We start from the raw sequence: 15,677 nt of genomic DNA, 5'->3' as shown, positions 1-15,677 counted from the left end.
ACCCTGTCATGCAACAGTCAGGATCTAAACTCCGCTTCTTTCTCTGATGCTTTTTGCTATCTCCAAGTCGCATTTTTATTTCTTTGTACCACTTACTTTTGCATACATTAAAGGTCAATGGTTTAAAGCCAACAGCCTATTTCTTTTAATTTTCATCAGGCAGAAGAAAAAAAGTTTTAAGAAAATATTTTAACTGAATATGCCAAATTTATGAAATAATGACTGTATTAGAAAGTTAGAAATAAGTTTTAAAATTAAATGTAATCATTTTCTTTACCAAGAACATGCACGTTGTACTTCTCTGAATATAAACCTTGTATCATCATGGTATAACCCCATTTTTAATGGAAAAAGCAATAAAGAAGTATGTCATGGATACTGAACTAAAGGACATACAAGTGAACATACTTAGTTTAAAAGCATCTTTATGCCAAAACCCCCAAAACTTCCATTTTCAGCTTTCAACCCATGCAGAACACTATGTTTCAAGAAAGAACAATATTTGACAGAAGCCTTCTAAGAATTTAACTAAACCCAAAAGAAAATCCAAATAAACAGGAGGAAAATAGAAACAATACAGAGCTCCAAAAATCTGGCAACTAGCAGCAGAAAATGTAAATATTGCATGGTGCTATTTTTAAGTAAGAATATATTTTCCAATGCTGAAATTGGAATATGTCCACAAAAAAAAAAAAAAAAAAAGGAGAAATCGTTGGAGCCAATTTATTGTTGTGCCATTAGTGTAGAACATCAAGCGTATTCAAAAAATATGAGTGACTTGAGTTGTCATCTCTTATATGCCCATATTAAACACAGTAAAGTTTGGAAAAGCCAAATGAGCATTACTCTATTTCACTACAGTCCAATTTATCACTGTCATATAACAAACGTGAGTAAAAACATTTTAAAATGGTAACTTTTAATTACTGGAATAAATACAGTTATATCTGGTTTGGGTGACTGACAAAACTGAAAATCAATTTTTTAAACCTCAAGGAAAGACAATGACAGTATTCCAGATATCAGTATTTAACTATTTTTTAGAGTGTTTTCAGCATTCTTAAAAGCTGGAATATTTTTCTCAACATAACTATCAATATATGTATTTAATTGATGACTAAAATCATAAAGCAGGTTAATCAAAGATCTTATTTTCCTGGTTTCAGTTGAGCTCTCTCCTAGACCTCGTGGACAGAGAGATAGAGACAGAGGAGCAGAGGAAACATTAGAAAAATTATACAGTTGTTCTTACAAATTCTACTGCTTTTCTCGTGCTTGAGCTTTTGCTGTCTAGATTCCAGCCAATTCAACATGCCCACAGAGATGTGGTTTGTTTAATGCTCTCAGGTGCACTCTCTACTGCTGTCTGTAACGTTTCAATCATTCCTAAGTTGACTCTGCCTAGAGCTTGATGTTCCACCTTCTTAGACTCATGCAACCTTTTTCGTCTTTTTGCTGGTAGGTTCTGTGTTTTCAAACTTAATTGCGATATTGAGCATTCCTTTTTTTAAAACATTCTTCAAAGATTTCACTAAATCCATTCATTAACTGATCAAGGGTCTTATTTTTCTTTTTTGTAGCAGCAGTTTGAAATATTAAGGCTAGCTCTTTCAGTGCTGCTGTCAGCTGAGTAGACTCATAAACACATAAAACAACAGAAATATCTGGGTCAGTTTGAGGTATCAGAACTGACGGTGTTGCAGATGGAGTAGTTTTTCTTGTCATTGCGACGTTTTCTAGGTTTTTTTGCTTTTTAGTATGTTTCCTGTATACTTTAACCAAAGTGCATCAAGGGTATCGTTAAGAGCAGGTGTAACGGCTGAATGCTGAGCTGGTGTGCCCTGAGTGGGCACATTTCGCATTATTTGCTGCAGAGTGTCCATGAGGTTCTTCAGGGTGTCCTCTTCTTTAACTGCTTCTGTCCTAGAGGGAGTTGTTTGAGATGCTGCAAAAGAGTATTAAATAGCTTTTAAGCTGTGCGTTCATGCAAATGTCAGAGGTACATTCGCTACGCTCACTTTTCAGTCAACATCACAAATAGCACAAACTTTAGTATAAATGCACTTTTGCTAGAATAATTATAATCTTCATACTCACAGAAAATTCATTCCTTTTGCCATACTAGATAGCAACCCTGCTTTCTTGAATGGATGAATAATGCAGTGAATTCTCCAGTTCACTCTGTCTCTGCAGTGAAATGGAGTTTTTTCCATGCCGCTCTTGAAAGCCACAGTTTTTATGCCTTAATGAGCATGGGAAATGTGCATGGGATGCCTTCCTCAAGAGCTTATTGGCTTGAAAAAGGTCCTATTGCTTCGCATGCAGCTGAACTGCGGATCGTTGCTGTGCAAGGGAAAAGTTCTTACCATGGACTATAGCACCAACTGCAGCTGAAGTCTCAGTAGATGAGGAGGGATGATGCACCATCATCTGTCAAATACAAAAACTAACTTTAATCGCATCAGGACTTCCAGCTCATTGAAATGATAATATTCATCACCGTATTATCGCACTGAATTTTTTAGGTTCAAATTAAGACAAACTACTGTAAAAAAACTGGGGTGGAAGAAGACAACTTCAATCCAAACATTTTGCCTAGAAAGGCCTGGAAACTCAAAGTTAAGGCTACTATTTTTAGTAAAGAAGCAATCAAACCAGGGCAAGAAAAAAAACCAGTTTGTTTGTGAACATATTCTTTATAATATTCACAACTCATAAATTTGCTTCTTTTCTAGATGCACCATGTCGGGGAGAATACAGGCTTTTTCAAGTTTAAAAATGTCAAAATCCAATCTGCAAATGAACACTTTCAGATGAACATTCTAATTTACACTTTGCTTTCTTACCTTTTTTCTTGGAAAAAAAATTACAGCAGGTAGATTCTAAATAGCTACCCCGTCTGCATGCTGAAATACAAGAAATATATGTACAAACTTCCACAGGTGCAAAACTTTGAATATGAATTAAAGCCTCATACAAGGCCAGTGGCCCTACATGTACACAGTATATTCTTTTGCCATTAGACTTAGTATTTTTGAACAGCACAGCACAACTAAGAAAGTACAACTTTTGAAGAGTACCGTTCAACTACAAAAAAGTACCATGCATTCTTTAAAATTACTTGCACCTCAGAAGCAGCAAAGTTCCTCCACTCAGAGCTATTCTGAAATACTGAACCAAGCTGGTCATCGCTAACAACTACAATAAAATGTCATAAAATTCACAGCACATCACAAACTTTTGAAAAACATGGAAACCACATTATTATGTTTGAAAAACATGAAATCAGAAAAGAACGTTATGATTGTTTTTCCTACATCATCATTAAAATCTTAGCACTGGAATAGTGTGACATATCAAAACTAAGTGACGTATTATAAGAACTGCCACTTGGTGAAATTAATCCTCTTCACTAGGAATAAATGTCTTTATGAAAGGTTCCACCTTGCAAATTTTAAAATGAAATTCATGCAAGTCTTTCCATACTGGGAACCTGTTAGGATTCCCTTTTGTCTCCCTTGACATCGGTCCCATAAAAATCAACGGGCAAGCTTCCTAATAGTTTCAAGAGCAGCATAATTTGGCTTATCATATACACAGTAGCACCAAAAGGGCAAGTAGTTAATGAGAAATAAATACATCCATGTTCCAAAGTCCCCTCCTTAAAATTACCTTTACATGTTTAGCATTCCTGAAATTATGCTGCAATGCTAAAAGAAAGAAAAATTTTTAGAAACATACTCAGTCACTCAGCACAAACACAAACAACGTGATCTCAATTTGATACATAGGCTTGAATTTGCTGTTCTCTGTACTTTATAATCTTCTGCTTTGAATAGAAGTTGCCATGTCATAAGCAGTTCTGGTAAAGGAAAGCTGCACAGCTCTATTGTGAAAGAACAGAAGAGAGTGGCCTCTTTTTTACAGCTAGGTTTCTTTTTTTTGCAGTGAGTCCTCTGAAACTTGTACGGATTTTTTCTGAAACACAGATTCCCTTCCAAAGCTGGAATTCCCTTTAGAGGATGAGAACTTCTAAAAACAGAGAGAAAATGAATTATTTTCCCACGTAGCACCTTAATAAAGATACTATATTGAAGCATCCTATCTAGTGACTCAATACAGTCTAACCACCTCCAATGAAATGCTGTAAAGCCTTATTATTGACCTTCTAGAGAACGTGATGCATCTCCTTTCCCCATGCCACACCGCCCTCGTGATCCCCCAGGTACATATTTGAAAGTGTTCAAGTGTTCACAAAAGTTCAGAGGTTTATTTTGGGGGGATTGACTTCTACCTTGCATGATCAGTTCATCCTAACAATTTCAGAGCGAGTTAGAAATAAAGCTAGTCGCAATTTGCCTGTATGACACTGCATGAGTACAGAAAATCTTACTGGTCCCTCCTGAGCAATACAGAAGAGCAGCTTTGGAAAAAAAATACATGAAAGGTAATATAAAAATGAGATCTGATCTTCTACTGCTAGATAAAGGAGCTATGCAAGTTTCCACCTTGGCCATTAAATAACTTGCACAGCAGAACAGGACTAGTGAAATAGCAGCATGCATTTGTACAACCGCTTCTATGATGTGATCATTACAATGGCTACGTTACTATCTACATCGCTTAAAAATTGCACTCCAGTAAGTCTCCAAAATCAAAAAGACACACAAAGGAAAAAACATCAAAGACAATATCGAACCTTGAAGCTTAACAGTAAGGATATGTTGCAGTAACTGCTCAACCTAAAATACTTCAAATTGTTTCCTAAGTCTATGTTTTTCTGAGAGACAGACAATGTAATAATAAGAATTTCACAGTTAAAGCCTTCATGGTTAATCAGGAACCAAAAGCTAGGAAGCAGAGCTGCAAACAAAACTAACCGTTATAAAATCAAATTAAAATGTTACACATTTATTTGCTAAAAAGGGTGTGTGATTTTTTGCTGAAAGAATGCAAATAAACTTCTGGCTTTCTCTTGTCTTTCGTGAGGCTTCACAATACCTCAACATGTATGTAATAAATAAAGTTTTAGCTGAAAAAGTTACAGAATCTTATTTACAGAACAGCATCCACACAAGAAATCATGTTTGGAGCAAGGCTGAAACCACAAAAGAAAATAAATTTGACCTTTGATGACAAAGAGCTTTCCTCACATGATCAGTTCTCCAACAAGTGAGGGTTTACAGAGACTTTCATGCAGTGCTTTCAATAGCATAAAGTTTTCTAATTTCAGAATTTAGATGAGCAATCTTAATGACTAAAAATTAAACTGAGAACAGGGGGAAAAGAATTACAGCTACACTCCTATTCAAGCAATGGGAGAATCTGAAAATCTAAGGGATCTCAAAGGGTTTACAGTGGAGAAAGTATACCGATTAATCAATTTTGCCTGTGGAATTACAAAAAAACCCCATCCCCAAACCCACACTGTAATCCAGAAGATGGAAAGCCTCTCTGGTTCCTACACTGTGATTTGTCATCTCTGGAGGACAGATGTAAATTGGAAAGAGAGGAAGAGGACCAGGGCTGTCAAGAAAAATATTGATTTGTACTCAGCTGTCTTCTTTAAAATTTCCTCCAAACCTCCCCAGAATAGCAATTCGTGCAGGAGCAGAAGGCCCATCAGCTGTGACTTGACATTGCATCCTCTTGCCCGTAGGCTCACCAGAAAGGCCTTTCATCCACTGAAATGGCAGTTACCGTCCCCCAAAAGATGCTAACAGACTAAATGCTGTCAGCTGGGAACTCAAAGGCTTAGCTATCATATGGACTGATTTCCTAAATGTGTAAAGAAAAAAAGGTATTTCCCCTCCTCTGTATCAACAGAAAACATTTATAAGTGCTACACTCAAGTAAACTGCCAACAGAATAGAAATATTATAAACTTTGGTGGCATCTGCAGGTGCCTTCTGCTCTTTCCAAATGTTCCTTATGCCTCAGTTAGCAGCAGCCCTACAACTTCTACCATGCTAGGAACAGTATATGTAAACAACGAAAGGTTTCAGGTAATAGATGGCCTCTAACAGGTTTATCTTGCATTGCCTTCTGGTATGAATAGTGGTGTAACAGTTTATTCAGGTAGAATATTGTGAAGACAATTTAAAAGTTTTATTGCTATATAGGAGGCAAAGCCTAGCATTATTTTTATTTCTGTAAAATTTTCTATAATGGCTAAATATTTAAAATATATATTCCATAAAAAGGTACACAGAAACTGTGTGAAAAGGCCACAGATGTATTCCAGTTCATTCAATTTTGGGGCAAGAACATAAAGTTTTTTGGTCTTCTCTAACAAGCCATTGCTCAGCAAACAATCAAAGGGAAAAAGGTGGTTTATGCAGCATGACTTAACACAAGCAACGGCTTCCCACAGGCACACATACAATTAACCACCAGGCAGAGTCCTCTGTACAAACAGAAACAACAAATCTCTTCTGTGCCCGCTCCTGTTGAAGGTGAAAGAGTGATACGCTATGGAAGAACGTGAGCTCAGACTGGAATAAATTCACGAGCTTTCCTCAGGTTGGTAACAGCAGTTGTAGACGCGTTCCCCCTCCTCAACTGCCCTTGCTAGCCTGCACCAGCAGCATACGGCCACGCACCGGTGCTCCCCGTCCTGCTCGCTCGCTTTCAGACACATGCTGAACTCCAAGTAACGCATCTGACAACATCATTCTTGATGAAGTCTTGATTTAAGCAAGAAGAGGAGTGTTGATGTAAGTTGTCATTTCCATCAACAGCAGACTAATGCACTATCACTAAGCAAACGCCTGTGGTTTGGGGCATAACCAAATACTTCCAGTGAAACAAATGACAAGCTTTGAAACGAGAGAATTATTTGAAGAAACAGGTAGAAAATGCAAGGAAGAAAATGAAATTTTAAAGCAACATTAGTCACAAGAGACGATGACTGTGGGGAAAAGATGGGCCAGTCACTCATCACTTTGCGCTCTGCCTCGCTTGGTGGCAGAAAAGCTCAAGCATTCACACCAGATTGCTACTTTAAGAGCTGCAGAAGAGCTATTTCGGCTTGCCACTTCCCTAAATACGTGAACATTATGTTCCTTTAGGCCCCTCATGACGTGACAGAGTAACAACCCTTAACCTATAACTGATAGGATATAAATATATTTTTATAAGCACACAGAAGCTACATGGTTTCTCGGCACTTAAAACACCTTTTAAAAAAGTATTAGGAAACACTGAAAAGAATATATCTAATGCCACTAGCTTCAGTAGTATAATGATAGCCCCTTCAATTCTTTTTTTGGTATTCAGCTTTTTAATTTGGTAGGGAATTGTATATGTAGCTAAGCAGTTCAGCATCCCCTTTATGGATAATTCTAACACTTCTATCTGTTTCTACGTGCTCGGCACCATGAATAAAGCACAGCACAAACCACGACGGCTCCTGGGAAGTAAACAGGCATGTGAGCCCAGGACCAGCTACACGGTAAATCAGTAGCTGCCCGCAGAAGGGGCCGCTGCAGCCCCAGCCCCTTTGGGCCCTGCATCACCCTCGGGAAAACCTCAGACTGGCAGGATTTGGGGTAGAAAAAGAGGAACCCCAGCGCTGCCCCCCCACCATCACAGCAGCACCCAACGGCTGCACCCAATGGCCTCTGTCCCATTGGGCCTCCCCTTCCCAGCCCACCCATCCCAGGCAGGGAGCTGGGGAACAAACCATTGAATGAATCATAGAACGGTTTGGGTTGGAAGGGACCTTAAAGATCATCTAGTTCCAAGCCCCCTGCCATGGGCAGGGACACCTTCCACTAGACCAGGTTGCTCAAAGCCCCATCCAACCTCGCCTTGAACACTTCCAGGGATGGGGCATCCACAACCTCTCTGGGCAACCTGTTCCAGTGCCCCACCAGCCTCAGAGTAAAGAACTTCTTTCTTACATCTCATCTAGATCGACCCTCTTTCAGTTTAAAGCCATTGCCCCTTGTTCTATCACTACATGCCCTTGTATAAAGTCCCTCTTGGGCTTTCTTGTAGGTGCCCTTTAGGTACTGGAAGGCTGCTATAAGGTCTCCCCGGAGTCTTCTCCTCTCCAGGCTGAACAAGCCCAACTCTTTCAGCCTGCCTTCACAAGAGAGGTGCTCCAGCTTTCTGATCATCTTCGTGGGCCTCCTCTGGACTCGCTCCAACAGGTCCATGTCCTTCTTATGTTGGGGGCCCCAGAGCTGAATGCAGTACTGCAGATGGGTTCTCACCAGAGCAGAGTAGAGGGGCAGAATCCCCTCCCTTGACCTGCTGGCCATGCTTCTTTTCATGCAGCCCAGGATACGGTTGGCTTTCCGGGCTGCAAACGCACATTGCCGGATCACGTTTAGCTTCTCGTCAACCAACACCCCCAAGTCTTTCTCCACAGCGCTGCTCTCAGTGGGGATTGCTGGACCTGCACAAGGCACAGCAGGCACAGCCAACCAACGGGCCAGCGGATGCCGGCATGTGTTAGCCACACGCTGAAAAAATGAATAAAGTTCATTTACATCTTGGCGCTCTGGGGGTTCTCTGCTATCACAAGTGACACACCATAAAACCAAACTGTTTTTAGGATGCAGGATCCAAATCTGAAATTACTGCAATCACAATTTGCTGCAATTAGGGCAGAGAAATACGCAGCTGTAGGCAGGGTGCATGACCAGCAATAAATAACTGCTTCTGCCGTACCATTGGTGCCTACTGCTGCTGATACAGGCTGTGCCCTTCAGAAACACCCCAGGCAAACCACCTGCGGACCTTCCCAGCCCTGCGGTACTTTTTACTGTGCTTTTGCAGGGACTTTGGTCAAGGGGTTGAAATAACCCTGCTACCTATAGGTACCATGGCAGGGGTTGCCATGTCCCGGCAGTACATGCTAGGGGTGTGACAGGCGAGAATGGGGACCCAGTGTCACCTTTATACTGGAGCCACTGCCACAGATGAAATCATCCAGGTCCCAGCTCTCCAAAGAAACCAGCTGAATTGTGGAGTACAGAATTGATGAGGGTGTGCATGCATCCACACCTGACCCCTTGTCCGAGGGACTGGTGGTAGTGTGAGTTGGTTACACCATGATTTACTTCTCTCTTGATTGTAAGCATGTTAAAAGAATCAAATTATATTGCCCATCATTAGCTACTGCTTTTAAAGTGATTGTTCCGGTTAACACGTCCTTTAGGAAACAAGTGGGTGAATTAGAGGTGGCTGCAACCTGTATCAAGTTGAGAATTATTTAGTGCAGCGATAATCCAGCTATTAGCCCTTATCCACAGCTGCTTGCTAAAGAAGATCCTGAAAGAATTTTGAACTAACAAGTGGCAGTTAAGAATAGTCCAGGATTGCCTGTTCCAACTTTGCTAGCAATATTCCCCCAGTTAAATAAGATAATGCATCTGAAATGGTTAAATAAGATAGTGGTACTGAATGGTTACATAAGATAATGCATTTGAAATATGAGGAAAAAATTCCTTGTCATTTAAACATGTAGAGGAAACAGCCTTCACACAGAGTCCCCTGGAGCATTTTTCTTTACAGACCACCGACACCATGTTATCACCTTTCAGAGAAGGACCCCATTAGTATGCTCTAATAGAAAGGTCTCCACTCTTCCTGTGACCTTTGTAAAGAAGCCACACCACTCTGCCCAACTTCAAGGGCACTTTTCATCACCTGTGGCATGACACAATGGACAGCAATAGGAGAGGACAGAAATACAAGCAAATTATGCGTACCCCTCGATATGAAGGGGAAAAAATCCATGACATCATGAAAATGAGTTGCTATTCATGACAGACATTAAATTTCACTGTTGCAATAGGAGAGAAGGCATCCAAAAGGTGTTAAAATTAAGCCTTCTACTCGACAGGCTCATAAAGTTTGGTCCAGAGGAGCGAGCACATCACAGGAACAACCATTCTCCTGACAATGATGACTGCAGTGGGGTCCTTCAGCAGAGAACACTGGACTTGCGCTGCCTAAGGAAAAATGGACTGCGAGCATTTATATTTAAAGAACAGTGGGAATAAAATCTGGGAGACATTAGCAGCAACTGACAGAAGAAAGCAGTCTGTGGGTACTGGAAAAGATGTAACCTGCACTGAAACCTGGCTGTGCAGGCACAGTGACTGAATGCTCGGCTTCTCCCACTGTGGAGCTATTTCTGGGCTTGGAAAGAAATCCTCTAGAGGGAGTCAGAAAATTGTTTAAAGGACTTTTTTTTTCCCCTTTCAGTCTGATAATATCAAAAGACCAAGGGACCATGAGCCATTCCACAAAGAAAAATAGTAATTAAAGAACTTCGCTTCATTAAATGAGGAATATTTAGAGCACAGCAGAGGCAAAAGGCTCATAGAGCAAACAGAAACACTTGCACACAGAGAGGCACAGGCTCTGGTGCAGCAAACTGCAGACCAAAGGGGAATCTGCCTCTCCAGCGAACTTCAAAGAAAGACATTTTCACCTGTCAAAGAGATTTTTGGAAATAAATCCATGCAAGCCAGAAGAGCTTTAGGGATGAAAGGCTTGCAGTGACAGTGCCAGGGTGAGAGTAGCCAGAGCAAAGTGAGGGTGTGGGAGGCGGAGGGTCAGCCCACCAAGGTCAGGGCTGTCAGCCGGCAGAGCTGGAAGATATGCCGTTTCACAGCTGTGTGCATCAGCACTTCCAAGTTCCTTGTTCAGCCACCAGATACAGAAATATAGTAAATATTTAATTAGATAGCAGTATGGCCAACATAGCATCACTGTTTTTTCAGGGAAGTATTTTAAATAATTTTAAATTGAAAAGTTATTTTAGGCCCTTTAAAAATTACAACTGTTGTAAATCACTGGGGGAAATGCAGTCTCTTTTTTTTTCCCCAAAAGTTATGAACAATTTCATTATATCCAGAATTTATTATCCACAGTTTGACAGGACACTTTTAACCTATTACAAAATTTATGGTTGTGATTTCAATAACACTCTGTAGCTGTTTATCTATGTGAGTAGCACCACAAAAATCAATGGAAACGCATGTGTGAAAATGGGATTTCTGTTCCAGGAAAATGCTAATTCTGTTTTGTTTGGGGGGAAAAAAAAAAAAAAACTGAATCAGGATGAAAAGTTGATATTGCAAAACTAACAAAATGGAAAACACATGGGAAAAGGAAAGTTTTCTTTCGGAGCTTCAAAACAAATTTATTAGAGCATTTCTTTCACTTTGATGTCTGCATTTCAAAACAGAGGAGAAGACAGACTGGCCCAGCTACCAGTTTGCAGCATCCGAGGCACCACTGTTGCAAGGGTGGCCCTGCATTGGGGGCAGGGGAAAGGGCTGGCCCTGGCAGCTGTCACGTACCCCCCACAAACACCGGGGCAGCAACTCCTGCAAGCCAGCAGCAGCACCCACTGGGAAGGAAACCCTTCAGAGTAGCTGTGACCAAACAGCAATTCCTCGTGGCCAGCAGAGCTGTTCTGAATGCAGCACCTGGCTGGAACTACCAAAATAAGAACCACTTCAAAATATTGAAAATAATAACATCTGAAATCTGAAAGTCAAACAAGACCATTCACACTATTGAATATGAAATGAGGTGGCAAAGGCAAACCAAAACATGCTTTCAATTTTTGAAGATTTTACAGTTTCTCCCCCCAAACATTACTGAAACATCAAACACATTAATTTTAAAAAACAGATGCTTTGATATGAAACTTCTATCCAAACATTTCTGCCCATTCAAGTTTAGTCCCTAAACCAAATCAGTGAGAACTCGATCCTGAGAGGTTCCTCTATCAGCAAAGCAGTTGGAGTGAAAATGGCATCCACTCCAGACAAAAGACTGGACTCTTTACTGCACTCCTCTCAAAACAAAATTTCTTTTTGTTGAGAGTTGGCAGCTCCAGCTCTGGCCTACCTTTCAGTTCAGTTAAAATACAGCTAATTTAAAAATGTAGGCTCATCCCTTTAGAACAAGTCTCACTCAGAGATGAATCAGGCTTGACACTGCTGTCAGGTGGCAGCAGCAGACGGAGTACAGCAGTACTCCCAAGGGCTAGAGATGGCAGTACTTATGCAGGATTTATAGAATTGGAAAACAGAAGGAAAAGGCTAACTTTGATATTTAATGCTGGGAACGCCACACCAGGGGCTGCAGGTTGTCACATTACTTCTGCACGCAGAGAGAAGCAAGCTTAGGGACTGGACTATTGCAGTGGGACTCCCATCCTCTTGTTCCTCCCCGTAGGCACCCAGAGAACCCCTCAATACCACGCAGCTGTTTCCCCTGCACCCATCAAATCCCCCACCCCCAGAAGGGGAGCTTTCTTGTACTGCATGGTTTGCAGGAGCTGAATCTAATTCAGAAATGACTTCCCAGGAACAACCCATGTGTCTCTCTCCACGGCTTTTCGACCTCTACGTGGTAAATGCTCAGCTACTAGAAGTGATGAGCCAGACAAAGGAGTTGCCAGGTTCTTCTCTGTGACAGCTCAGTACACACTTTTGCTGCCAGCGCAGTGCAGACTGCAGGGAGCTTCCCTAGGAATAGCCATGCTCAAAGACCCTGTGCTCACCCACCAAAGATGCTCTTCCCTGGTCATCACCAGTCAAGACAGCCCTGACAACACTCATTCTGCAAGTTATTCTTTTTTGACTATGGTACACTTGAAACAATCTCTGGACTGCTGCCAAGCATGCTTCTTCCTTGAAATCTCGAGCCCTCTATTCCCTCAACAAAAAAACAAACAAAACCAAACCAACTGAACAAAAACCCAACAAAACCAAAAAAACCCACACCCCACCCCCAAAGCCCCCAAAAAACAAACCAAACAAAATCTACACCCACTTTTTACTGAAGCGTTTTGTTCCAACTCCTCAGTTTCCTCTTGTTTAAGGGAAAGAATATTATAATGCATCTTAGAAAACACACCCCATCTTTGTAATACTGTATTATTAGCAAAAGTAAGGGTCTGTCTATGCACAGATTTTTGTACCAATACAACTAACTACATTTGTTTGGAAACAAATACAGTTAATTCATAAAACTTGCTAGTATCACTGTAATTATATTAGTATAAACTTATTGATGTAGTTCATGAAATCACTTAACTACTATGCTTAAATGCATGCGTAATTGTGCTTAACCCAGCTCTAAATTTGACAAACATATGCCTGACATTTTTGAAGTGCTAGTAAAGAGTATGTTCAAGTGAACCCCTTAGAGATCTCAAATCTAAATTAGGAATCTGAGATAACAGGAACACAGAGATGGCATTAAGTTCCAGAAAATACGTTCAGGCCTCAAGCCTAACAACTTGCCTATACTCAAAATTACTTGCAGCTCTGCTTGCTATTTGGTGTTACAAAGTAGTCTGTGTTGATAAACAGAAGAATTTGTTAGAAAACAGCTGGTATTTAGAAGCTCTCAGGAAATAGGTTTACTGGGACACAGAGGGAGTCCACAGGCAGGCAGTCACCCCCAACACCTGCTGCACCTCTGCCAGACTCCCCACTGCTATATTCTACCTAACCATCAGAATTCATGTTCTCTTTTCTCCCCTGCTACTTGACTATGCTGGGTGACTGCTCCTAACAAAGCTCCTAATGTCTCTGAATTCCTGGCCAATCTACGCCAAAGGAACAATGGTACAAAATACACTCTTGGAGAGCCTGCTTTGGCCAAAACAGAGGTAAAAAGTGGAAGAATGGAGTAAAGATTCCATAAAGTGGGTCAGAAGAAAGGACAGAGAAACAGCCAGTATCTGGCAGGGCTGACAAAGCCAAGGTTTTCCTGAATAAGGTGTTGGTTCTACACTCACAAAGTGTGCTGTAGCCTGCATGTATCCTGTGGCCCTTCTCTTCTCAAAAAAACCTGACTTAATACATTCCTGGAGTTAGGAGCCCCCCAGTAACCTCATGGTAGTCAGAGAGGCTGGAAAAAACATTGGACAAAACACCCTCTCTTGAAAGCGATCTTTGAGACCAACTGCGGAAAGCAAAGAGCCAGTGAGGTCCTCTGCTTGTTACCGGTATGTGCTGTTCTGGGCTCCCCAGTACAAGACAGACATGGACTTGTCCTAGAGCATGTCAAGTGCAGGGCCACAAAGATGATTAAGGGACTGGAGCATCTTTCACACAAGGAGAGGCCGAGAGAGCTGGGACTCTTAAGCCTGGAGAAGAGCAGGTCAGGGAGATCTTACCAGTGTGTATAAATACTTGATGGGAGGGAACGAAGATGAGGGAGCCAGACTGTTCTCAGTAGAGCCCAGCAACAGGAGGCAAGGGGCACAAATTAAAAAGCAATGGAAGTGTCATCTCAACGCAAGAAAACACTGGGGTGTTTTGTTTTGTTTTGTTTTTTACTGTGAGGGTGGTCAGACACTGGAGCAGGTTTCTCAGAGAGGAGGCATTGTCTCCAAACCTGACTTGACACGGTCCTGGACAACCTGCTGTAGATGACCCTGCTTCAGCAGCGGGGTTGGACTAGTTGATCTCAAGAGGTCCCTTCCAACTTAAATGATTCCGTGATATGAGTTCCATTGGTGAGTTTCGTGCAATTCAGAAACTCCACTGAGGAAAAAATAATAAAAAAAAAAAAGAAAAAATCTCAAACCATTATGAAGTTCCTGTGCATTACTCAGACAAAAATAACCCAAGGGGGGGACAAACACCTTCCGGTCAGCAGTGCTGGCTCCATTAGAGAAGCCCTAGTGATTTATCTGTCAATACCAAATTGGCTAGCTATGGACTTGCAGCTGGGGAGGAGGCAGTAGTGAATGCATATCAATGTTGTGAAGCCACAAAACAAGATCTGTGACAGAGAAAAGTCATTCCAGACATCCTCAGCTTCTCTTACTGCAGACCTACAGCACTTCCCAGTCAGGGTCAGCTGGCTGATCCCCAAACTGGCATTCGTTGCATAAACTTTCTGAATTTAAAAAAAAAAAAAAAAAGCATTATGTTCTTCTACATCAGTCCCTTTCTCAGTGTCACTGGGTCTACACATATTGCCTATCTTTACACATGCCTGCAGCAGCCGGCTTGAACCCGCCAGTGTGAGGAATGCAGTGCAGATGCACATCTCTCTTCCTCTTTGCTAGGGCCTGCCTCTACTTTGGGGTGGGGGGGTAATATCAAGGAAACTTGTAGTATAAAATAAGAAGCATCACAGGGCTTGCTCAGTTTGAGATTAAGTCCCAAATATCAGTTACCCCGATACAACTCACACAACATGCAACACAGTAATTGCCAGAACACACAGCACACCACCACAGTGAACCATGAGATGGCTTACCAGAACAATGACTACCTCCTTCATGATGTCACCAGGCTGTTTGGCTATATCATTACTTAAAATAGCTTAATCATAATGTACCTATACACTACCAGCACTCTGCTCTCTCAATGGTGGCTGAAATGCAAAATGCTTAATGGAAATACTGAGATCCTGAGATGGGTTTCAAATATGGATGCACTCTAGGAACTCCTGAATAGAGTTTTGGTTTTTTGGTTGGGGTTGTTGGTTTGGTTTTGGGTTTTTTTTTTTTTTTTTTTTTTTTTTTTTTTTACACATGCTACCTTCAGGAACAAGGATCTTAAATACCTGGAAGTCCTTGGACAACACAAACAGCCTATAGAACAGGCACGCACAGCTAAAGGGAAAATCAGTCTGCTCAAAGAAAATATTGCAAATTGATTCATTTGGGGGAAAGA

At 41.2% G+C, this 15,677-nt stretch overlaps 1 long non-coding RNA gene across 9 annotated transcripts in view; it reads right to left on the bottom strand.

The window, feature by feature from the left end:
* Nucleotides 1-408: 408 nt before the first annotated feature.
* LOC115342099 overlaps nt 409-15,677 on the bottom strand; it is a 35,049-nt gene continuing 19,780 nt past the window's right edge. For 4 of the 9 annotated variants that reach the window (XR_003923630.2, XR_003923631.1, XR_003923632.1 and 1 more), the window contains 2 exons: nt 2,367-2,430; nt 409-1,945 (listed from right to left, as the gene is read on the bottom strand). This is a non-coding gene — a long non-coding RNA (uncharacterized LOC115342099). Of the gene's footprint in view, nt 1,946-2,366; nt 2,431-3,672; nt 3,711-3,741; nt 4,033-15,677 lie in introns of all 9 variants that reach the window. The other 5 variants (XR_003923629.2, XR_003923626.1, XR_003923627.1 and 2 more) reach the window with 2 other exon arrangements.

The sequence above is a fragment of the Aquila chrysaetos genome, chromosome 5, assembly GCF_900496995.4.
Source record: "Aquila chrysaetos chrysaetos chromosome 5, bAquChr1.4, whole genome shotgun sequence".
Taxonomy (NCBI): Eukaryota; Metazoa; Chordata; class Aves; order Accipitriformes; family Accipitridae; genus Aquila; species Aquila chrysaetos.
The sequence above is the reverse complement of the archived record's forward strand: the minus strand, read 5'-3'. Positions and strand labels throughout refer to the sequence as shown.